Source organism: Macrobrachium nipponense, chromosome 41 (genome assembly GCF_015104395.2).
Source record: "Macrobrachium nipponense isolate FS-2020 chromosome 41, ASM1510439v2, whole genome shotgun sequence".
NCBI lineage: Eukaryota > Metazoa > Arthropoda > Malacostraca > Decapoda > Palaemonidae > Macrobrachium > Macrobrachium nipponense.
Genome location: NC_061102.1, coordinates 32,627,860 through 32,635,359, shown reverse-complemented (window position 1 = coordinate 32,635,359; position 7,500 = coordinate 32,627,860). Strand labels below are relative to the sequence as shown.

At 35.6% G+C, this 7,500-nt stretch overlaps 1 protein-coding gene across 3 annotated transcripts in view; it reads left to right on the top strand.

Annotated features, from left to right (window-relative positions):
* LOC135212655 (uncharacterized) overlaps positions 1 to 7,500 on the top strand; it is a 310,546-nt gene that overhangs the window by 38,755 nt on the left and 264,291 nt on the right. For all 3 annotated transcript variants that reach the window (XM_064246281.1, XM_064246283.1, XM_064246282.1), the window contains exon 2: positions 6,612 to 7,500. This exon is cut by the window's right edge and continues 1,032 nt beyond it. The gene's annotated coding sequence lies outside the window, so the exon portion shown is untranslated. The remainder of the gene's footprint in view (positions 1 to 6,611) is intronic.

Below are 7,500 nucleotides of genomic sequence, written 5' to 3'. Positions count from 1 at the left end.
GTTTTTATGTTTTCTGGCATCTTATTACAGAAAAGTATTCAGTGAGAACCCAATGGTTTTATTTGTGATGTCATGCGTGATCCTTAAGATGACGTTACACATCCATAACTATGTCTGAATTCAAGATGCCTGGGACGTTCTTAGTCGTCATCTCTTGCGCGAGAAGATCGGCCTCCGAGTCAAAAATCGAAGACACTGGAACTAAATGAATTATTAGCAATTCATATATAGAAAGGCGGCTCATTAACCATTAACCACGTTTATGTCTACCCGAAAAGCATTATGCTCTGGTCATTAATTGTTGGTAGAAATATTAGGTAGAATAAATAACAATTCATTGCGCATTCTAAGAAAATAATACAACTAAATACAGATATTTTACAAGTTCATTAATTCAGTGTCTGTAATAGTAAAAGAAATAAAACAAAAACAAGGCATGGTACTCTGAAATACAGATAACCATGTAAGACCTAAACGCAAATTATAAATCTCGACTTTGTGAAGATTTAAAACCCAAACTGCAAAGTAACATATATATCTTAAAAACAAACTGCGAGGTAAAAGATTAACGTCAGCGCTTTCAAAACCGAAACTTAGAGTACTACTGCATGTTAAATCTTCCAAATACAATCACATAAGATAAGAAAGAAACAACATAATGTTCTCGAAGATACAACAGAAAGAGGGAACGAGAAAGCTACTTGTTTATTGTGAGATACACGCTAGAACAAAAAAAAGGGGAGCTACTGTTTGTCAAAAGAATTTACGGAAAAGCAGGAATGTTTGTTGGTGTAATTCGGGCAATAAAGAGGAGCAAATATACAGGAAAAAATACTTTGGGGAAGTATTTAAGCAGAAAATCCGGTGATTCTAGGAAGTAGATTTTGGAGGGGATATTGTAAATTATAAGTATTCTCTGTGCTGTTCAGCACTCCAGAGGAATTAGAATATAAAGCAACTGGAAATACGTTCATATATAGATTTTGCCAATGAAACCGGGCAGACATGTATAATTTTTTTCCCTATGAAATCCGTTCTTTGTAAGTCTGATTTTTATTTTACTTTGGAAACTGGAGATGTGTGTGCATGAAAGTGATATGCACATGGTCTTTCATTTCACGATTTTTCAGTAGTTTTCTACTAATATATTTGCCACATTAAGTGTTGGGACCCGTTTAGTATGTATATAATATATATATATATATATATATATACTATTATATTATATATATATATATATATATAATATAATATGAATAATTTATCACATCGAACCGTGATCCATTTATATATCAATTCAAGCTACAAATGTCCTTTAATATCTAAATTCACTTTACCTCCCAAATGATATATTTTCATATATGTACCGAAGGGGAATTTTTTAGTTGATAATAATTTCGTCCCCCCATGGGATCGAACCACCGTCCAAGTAGCGTCACTGACTGTCCTGATTTAGTCCCCGTCCACTTGGACGGTGGTTCGATCCCATGGGGGAACGAAATTATTATCAACTAAAAAATTCCCCTTCGGTACATATATGAAAATATATCATTTGGGAGGTAAAGTGAATTTAGATATTAAAGGACATTTGTAGCTTGAATTGATATATATATATATATATATATATATATATATATATATATATATATATATATAATATATATGTGTGTGTGTGTGTGTGTGTGTGTGTGTGTGTTGTGTACATACAAAGTGTTAAAGTTAATGGGAGGTTGAGAATGCTGGCGATTTTAACTGTTGAGGAAATTCGGGCAGTAATCAAGGAGACGAAGAAAGGAAAGATATCGGAAGTTGATGGTTTACAAGTGAGATGATCCAGTCTGGCGATCATGGTGTGACTGAATGGCTGACCTGGGCTTCTCTGATGTGTCTTGAAGAGGGAAGGTTCAGATGGTACTATAGTAGATTCACATCAGCCGTGCATTTGATGTCTAGGCCCGTCCCTTACGACGCTCCTAATTGGCTGTTGATAAGCCAATCACTGAGCTGGAAACTCTCAGTCTCTCTCGAGAATTCACATAGGTAGGATGTATGTTCCACCTCTCCTGGGGGGTTATTGTGAATCTACTATAGTGAGTAGGATGATTTTTTCTACCTCATAGAGGTACAGGAGATAGATGAGATATGTATGAATTTTAGGAGGCAGAACATTACTTGTATACAAAGGATGGTGTGTGGTAAACTTTTTGACTGTGAAAGCATAACAGAAGACAAGACTTGTATGGAGAGAACTTGTGTTGTTACACATGAACAAAAATTACAGTGTTCTCTAGACCGTATCTAAGAATGGAATGGAATATGAAATTTAGGCTGGAAGCCAAGCACTACAATCCGAGGGATTATTCAGCACTATTGACCGTGTCTAATATTCTTTTGCTCCGTTATTCTGTTTCTAAACTTTCACATGGCTTATATGGGATTTGATATGGCACTTTTCAGTATTGTCGGAGACTTCTTTGTAAGTGGTTTTTCTTTTATTGCATCATTTGTGCTTAATACGGCTTCAAGTCCCAAGTTCTTAAGGGGTTGAAGAATATCTTTGTAATTATTACTGTATATATGGTAGTACAGCAGGTTTTTTGTGCTATATGATTTCTATTGGTTACATACAAATTCTTTTGTGCCGCTCTATATCTATTTAGCAACACTGAATATGGATATTGTAATATTTTTAACGTATTTCCAATTATATATTTTTCATCACATCATCTATGTGTGTGTGTGTGTGTGTGTGTGTAATAGCCACAATGCCCTCTCAACTTCTCAAGTTCTTCGAACATCAGTCTGGGTCGCAGACAGGCTAACTTATAGAAAACAGAGTCGTAATAAATGGTGAAGAATCTGAATGGGCAGATGTAACAAGCGGAGTTCCCCAGGGTTCTGTCATTGGCCTATCTTGTTTCTGATTTACATTAATGACACTGATGTAGGCTTAACTAGCAGGATTGCCAAATTTGCAGATGACACGAAACTAGATTTAATGCAGCAGACCCAAATGAAGAGGAAAGTTTAAGAAATGGTCTAATGAAAATAGGAGAGTGGTAAAAAAATGGCAAATGCCTTTTAACGTAGATAAGTGTAAAGTGTTACAAACAGGAACAAACAACCCTCATGTCAACTACATGCTGCTTGGGAATGACATAGTGTAGAACACGAGGAGGACCTTGGAGTCATTATTACCAAGGTCTTAAAATCCACAAAACAGGGCATAAAAGCTGAAAAGAAAGCACAGAAACTAGTGGGATACATAAAGAGGCAGTTCAAATACAGAAACAAGGAAACGGTGCTGCAACTAGACACATCAATAGTTATACCCCATCTTGAATATGCAGTACAGTTTTGATCACCAACACTAAGAAAAGACATAAATAGATTAGAAGGAGTACAAGCAAGAGCCACGAAGTTAATTCCATCCATCAGGCAAATAGGCTAGCGAAAACGACTAGAGAGCCTGAACATGTATGGCTTAGAAACACGACGACTGCGAGGACAACTAATAGAAACATTTAAAATACCGAAAGGCAAAACAAAAGTAGACAGTAACCTATTTACACTAAACGAAAACCAGACAAGAAATAATGGATGGAAACTAGAACCGAAGAGATACAACACATCCCATTGTGGGAACTTCTCTATATAAAAGATATGTGACACGTGGAATAAACTGCCACCAAAAGTTGTAAACAGCAAAAGTGTGGAAGAGTTTAAAAGAAAGCTAGACAAAATCATTAGGACACTGTGAATGCACAGTAAAACTTGCTCCTACGATAAGTGAGCACACGATGTCTCCTCGGATGGACTAACACGTCTTAGTGACATCCCAATCTTTGTAACTCTGTTTTAGAAAAGTGGATCCAAAAAAGCAAAGATTCTGAGAAGTTAAGAGGGCATTGTGGCTATCAAAATTACATATGTATCTGGTAAAAATGACCAGTAGATTCTATAATACATACATACATATTCAGGGTTACATATAAGTAATGCTCTAAAGAATATGGATATGGAAATTCAATTGCTTCTATTGCAATGACCAGAGTAAAAATCAAAAATTACACAGGCGTTAATATTGAAGAGTTTCCTGCATACAACGTATGGAATCCATTAATACCTGTATGCATCTAGCAAATCCAAAAAAGGCAGGTTGCGTCATTTTCCAATTAAATGTTTTATCGATGAACCCAATTTATCTAACCAGTAAAAGAAAGTATTTACACTTTCTTTCCCTAGACGTAAACATATGGCGTTTACCTACCTAAGCAAAATTCCTTTGCATGAAATGATTCTGCTTAATATTCCGAATAAAAAAACTATCCAAATATTGATGAAAACTGGAGAACCTCCACAGCCATATCAAATTATGATGGTCATCTTTCCTACTGAATTCAAATTCCCATTCTTTTATGTTTATTTCAATTATCTCTCTTACTTACAGTTCTTAGAAAATCGTATACCCAGCTGTCTGATCTGGGAGGTACCACGGAAGCTATCATATAAGAATTCTAACGCATCATCAAAAGGCACACTCGTAACAATAACACCACATCAAAATTCACAAGTCTAGAATCACTATTGATCCGTACATTATTTTAAATAATAATTTACTTTCCATCGTTCTGATACCGCCATCAGAGAGGGTACAAACCGATAGCTTTATAAAATCAACAAGATATTTTGCTAAATTGTATGAAGCGGAACCAACAGGCCTAATAATTGGCCTGCCGGAAAAATTTGTTTTGGCCGCTTTTATTACTCCATACAAACACGGCAAAGTTGGTAAGGTCACATAAAACCTTTTTATCGGGTTTTCATTTCCCTCTAGAAGTTCCGCAACTGTTCTATTGAAATTGCTATTGACGCCTCCCCCCGAATGTTGAATGTATTCTCAATGCCAAAAAGATCGTTCATCTTTGCTGCAAAGTCAATTTTACTGAAGATGCTTAATACAATAGATTTTGAACCTTTCATCTGTGCCTGCTGTTTTCACCTTTCTGTTCATTATTGACTACCGTGAATCCATCTAGGAAATTTGAAGTGTTTCTATATTTGCGCTAATAATCCCTTCGGTTATATTCAAGTCTTTGCTGGAAATGTCACTATATAGGTAAACCTCTCCAACTTGCATAGGTCATTGAAGACAAAGAGAAATTTAACCAACAGTAAAAATTAACTGAATATAATACAAAGAATTCAGTAGAATCCATACAGTGTGAAAAGCAATTTCAACGAAAAAAAAAAATAACACTAAAAAGTAATGAAAACATGACAAAACGCCTTTGTGGAACCTGAACATCGTTACGATATTTGTACTGAGTAATAAAAACCCACAAAACAAATTTTCCCGTTGGTTCCGCTTTATACAATTCAGCAAAATACCTTGTTGATACTCTAAACCCTTTCTAATGCCCACATACAGAACACTGGAAACTAAAGCAATAGTTTAAATAATGTACCGTTTAATAGTAATTCTATAGCTGGTGAGGTTTGATGTGGTATCTATTCACAAAAGCTCCAATTGATGATCTGATTGAATTGTCATTTCATACATTATAGAGCATTGGACAAGCTGATATACGTGCTGAGACACCCAACAGAATAATTCAAATGCTTGATAAATACTCTAAATTCAAAGACGTCGGGAAATAATACTACCACACTTTTGGCATTATGCAATCTTCTACCTATCGTTTTAAGCAATTCGAATAAGGGAAATATGTGAAAGGAAAAACTTAAAAGAACTGAGTTCACGCACCGAAATATGGTACCGTATTTTAACAATATATGTATTTTACCAGGGGACACCCCTCCTGTATTTAGCAATATGTATATGGTTTTTGACATTAAAGTATTAAATTATCATTTCACATAAAGCAATACAGTTTAGGTATCCTGACGACATTTTTGTCTGGCCATGAAAATAATGATATCTTGCTCTTGTTGAGTTGACTATTACATACAAGAATTAATGATTTTGAAAATATAGTGTACAGAAAACCTTCAAATATTTCCACCGGTGTACGTTTTTATTCTAGCAAAAGCAATGGAGTAAAAAAAAAATTTAAAAACACGAGTTCTCTCATACATGTTTTTAAAAGCATTAGGACCACGCAGCTCTCCACATAGCTGTGGGAAAATGAGTGCATAAAAATAAAATTACTTGAAATTACTCTTGCTTTATATTGTGTCTAAACAAAAAATGATACTCTCTAACAATGCTGTCGTAATTCATGATTTCCTTTATAGTGGTTAAAGCACTCGCCTCAGTAGCCAGGGGAACAAGGGTTAAAATACATTGTTCCTCGTTGACGTACTTAGTGAATTTACGCCCCGCAACGTTAAATCTTTATACCTATACACTTTATTAACATGAATAATTTATGAAATCTTACTGATAGCACAATTCTTTCTATTTCAACCCAGCATCAAACAAATCATACCTGAGGAATAGTACTTCAGCATCCATACATATGACAGGAATGTAGACGCACTCATCACACGATAATTCCTTGCCAAATACTAAATAAAAAATGTAATAATTAATGTGTTTCGAAACGATTCCCTTTTGCTCAATTTCATTCCTAATTCCTCTGTTTCAGGTGATGCAGGGGAAGGAGAAGCGAACGGAGAATGCAAACGCGGAATGGAATTAAAAGAAGAATGAGGGCGTGAACGGCGGACATGCGGCCATCTGCAACGGGGAAATGACAGAAAACGATACATCAACATGATGGGAAAATGACGTAACAGACAAACTGAAACGATGATGAATACCACTGACGTATTAATACCATGGGCTTTTCGAACTGGATTTTGACTAGGAATAATGGAAATGGTAATTCGCCGAATAACAAACAATGGAAGCCGTCAAATGAGATTAATGGTGCAATAGAAAAATACGAAGGCCGGAAATTCGTCGTACACTTTCTTTATCTGGTGTCGTTTTGGTTTTAATATGAGCATTCAAATGATTTATTGGGGAGTATTTAGTGCAAGTACCACCTAAAATTGGAGTGTTAATGAAACAAGTAAAATATACGAGGTGATGAGTTTTTAACTATAGTCTTCAGTGTTCTGAAAAGAAAACTATATATCTACTGATCACGAATGTTAATTCAGCGGCTCTTAGACTTTTCTAACTGACCTTGGCTGAATCTGTTGGTACCATCAGAAATACCGGACGAATTACACAAACGAAACCCATTTAAGTCGAGCTAATCCCATTGGCCTCTAATTGTGTCTTGGGAAGTTTACAGCAAATCCATCTTTCACCCGCGAAGTGTCACAAATCCGGAGGCACTTTAAACAAATGGCTAGAATTTGAATGGCAGCATTTGAGACTTGGGGTGGAAAAAGTTCATAGCAATTCGCAGAACTCGAGACGAACCGTGCAACGGAGATGTAAGACGTCTGAACTGAAATTCCAGGCTTCTGATTAAGTTTCAGAGTTGTTTAAGTGGTCTTCCGAATTTTACGCCGTTTATTTTT